We start from the raw sequence: 2,838 nt of genomic DNA, 5'->3' as shown, positions 1-2,838 counted from the left end.
GTGGAGGTAGAGGGAGGCTGCGTGTGCCGGGAGCGACACCAACCCATGTACACCTCCTGGCTGTGTGGCTCTGAGGCCAGGCCTTGGCCACTCTGAGCCAGGGTCCCTTGTCTGATCAATCTCAAAGTGCCTGTCCATTCCTGGTCCTGGTGGCTCCATCTTGGCGCACCCTCCCCATCCATCCTTAGCCGGGAAGCTGCCCTGTCAGGAGAGGAAGGAGGTTGGGGGCAGGGCTGGCGGCATCCAGGGCGCCCTCCTGGGTTGACGCAGGAAAGTCTTGGGGTGGGAAAATTTCCAGCCTCTTACCCCCAGCCCCACCGGATCCTGGTCCCCACGGAGACCTTGAGGTCACCTCCCTGCTGACTCCTGCCCCTCCGGCCTGGGCTGGACAGCCCGTGATGGATGTTTCCTGACTTGTGGGATTTTTTGTGTGTATGTGGTTGTTTTGTGTTTTTTTTTCCCTGAGAAGTCAGAAAGAGGAGGCAGCCAGGGGTTAGCACTGGGGCTGGGTTTGGAACCTCACGCATGCACATTTGAACTTGGGGAGGTAGAGACGAGGGACTCTCGGAGCCCAAGGCTGTGTGACCCGAGGCAGGAAGCTGCCCCTCTCTGGGCTGAGGTTCCTGTGCCTTTCTGGGGAATTGCTTAAACTCTCTTTCCCCAGGCTGAGGCAAGAATATCCTGAGGGTGCACCCTCCTCACTTTGCCCTCTGAAAATGACATTTTCTTTTTTTTTTTTTTTTTTTTTTTTAGTCAGAGTCTTGCTCTGTCACCCAGGCTAGAGTGCAGTGGCGCCATCTCAGCTCACTGCAACCTCCACCTCCCAGGTTCAAGCAATTTATTCTCCTGCCTCAGGCTCCTGAGTAGCTGAGATTACAGGTGCCCCCCTTCCACCACCACCATACCCAGCTAATTTTTGTATTTTTAGTAGAGACAGGGTTTCACCATGTTGGCCAGGCTGGTCTCCAACTCCTGACCTCAAGTGATCCACCCACCTCAGCCTCCCAAAGTGCTGGGATTACAGGCGTGAGCCACTGCCACTGCCCTGTAGGCGTTTAATTAAACATATAAGAGCCTCAGTTTGTCAATGTCCTTTTCAGATGTTGGTCCCCCATTGAAAGGCACAGTGGCTCACACAGCAGTTTGGGACACAGAGGTGGGAGGATCGCCTGAAGCCAGGTGTTCAAGGTTGCAGTTGGCTATGATTGTGCCTCTGCATTGTAGCCTAGATGGTAGGTGAGACCTTGTCTCATTAAAAAAAAAAAAAAAAAAAAAGTGGCCGGGTGAAGTGGCTCACACCTGTAATCCCAGTGCTTTGGGAGGCCGAGGTGGGCGGATCATGTGAGGTCAGGAGTTCGAGACCAGCCTGGCCAACATGGAGAAATCGCATCTCTACTAAAAATACAAAACTTAGCCAGGCGTGGTGGCGCGTCTGTAATCCCAGCTACTCCAGGAGGCTCAGGCAGGAGAATCACTTGAGCCTAGGAGGTAGAGGTTGAAGTGAGCCGAGATCGTGCCCCGGCACTCTAGCCTAAGAGACAGAGCAAGACTCCATCTCAAAAAAAAAAAAAAAAGTTAAAATAGTAGATTTTATGTATATTTCAGCACAATAAAAAAATTTAAAGAAACCTCATACTCATTTGTAGTTAATATCCAATCTCCCTAGTAACTTTCTAGCCCTAAGCAGACGCTAATCTCTCTGTCTCTATTAATCTACCTATTTTGGACTTTTCATGTTTGGAAATACACAACATAGTCTTTTGTGACTGATGTTTTTCATGTGCATAATTTTTTTTTTGTTTTTTGTTTTGTTTTGTTTTATTTTTGAGACGGAGTTCTGGCCAGGCACGGTGGCTCACGCCTGTAATCCCAGCACTTTGGGAGGTGGCTGAGGCGGGTGGATCACAAGGTCAGGAGATCAAGACCATCCTGCCTAACACGGTGAAACCCCATCTCTACTAAAAATACAAAAATTCGGCTGGGCGCGGTGGCTCACGCCTGTAATCCCAGCACTTTGGGAGGCCGAGGCGGGTGGATCATGAGGTCAGGAGATCGAGACCATCCTGGCTAACTCAGTGAAATCCCGTCTCTACTAAAAATACAAAAAATTAACCGGACGAGGTGGCGGGTGCCTGTAGTCCCAGCTATCGGGAGGCTGAGGTAGGAGAATGGCCTGAACCCGGGAGGCGGAGCTTGCAGTGAGCTGAGATCACACCACTGCACTCCAGCCTGGGTGACAGAGCCAGACTCCATCTCAAAAAAAAAAAAAATACAAAAATTAGCCGGGCATGGTGGCGCATGCCTATAATCACAGCTACTTGGAAGGGTGAGTCAGGAGAATCGCTTGAACCCGGGAGGCGGAGGTTGTGGTGAGCCAAGATGGTGCCACTGCACTCCAGCCTGGGCAACAAGGGCGAAACTCCACCTCAAAAAAAAATAAAGTAGGCCGGGCGTGGTAGCCCATGCCTGTAATCCCAGCACTTTGAGAAGCCGAGGTGGGCAGATCACGAGGTCAGGAGATCGAGACCATCCTGGCTAACACGGTGAAACCTCGTCTCTACTAAAAATACAAAAAATTACCTGGGCGTGGTGGCAGGCGCCTGTAGTCCCAGCTACTCGGGAGGCTGAGGCAGGAGAATGGCGTGAAACCGGGAGGCAGAGCTTGCAGTGAGCCAAGATCGCACCACTGCACTCCAACCTGGGCAACAGAGCAAGACACTGTCTCAGAAAAAAAATAAATAAATAAATAGAACTACTCTCTTTGAAATTTTCAAGTATACAATACGTTGTTATTAACTGTAGTTGGTCAGGCACAGTGGCTTATGCGTGTAATCCCAG

At 50.8% G+C, this 2,838-nt stretch overlaps 1 protein-coding gene across 2 annotated transcripts in view; it reads right to left on the bottom strand.

The window, feature by feature from the left end:
• Positions 1-106: 106 nt before the first annotated feature.
• BLOC1S3 (biogenesis of lysosomal organelles complex 1 subunit 3) overlaps positions 107-2,838 on the bottom strand; it is a 35,835-nt gene continuing 33,103 nt past the window's right edge. The window contains exon 4 of one of the 2 annotated variants that reach the window (XR_009209968.1): positions 107-201. The gene's annotated coding sequence lies outside the window, so the exon portion shown is untranslated. Of the gene's footprint in view, positions 202-2,632; positions 2,699-2,838 lie in introns of those variants that run through there. The other variant, XR_009209969.1, reaches the window with a different exon arrangement.

This window comes from Hylobates moloch, unplaced genomic scaffold, assembly GCF_009828535.3.
Source record: "Hylobates moloch isolate HMO894 unplaced genomic scaffold, HMol_V3 SCAFFOLD_15, whole genome shotgun sequence".
Taxonomy (NCBI): Eukaryota; Metazoa; Chordata; class Mammalia; order Primates; family Hylobatidae; genus Hylobates; species Hylobates moloch.
The sequence above is the reverse complement of the archived record's forward strand: the minus strand, read 5'-3'. Positions and strand labels throughout refer to the sequence as shown.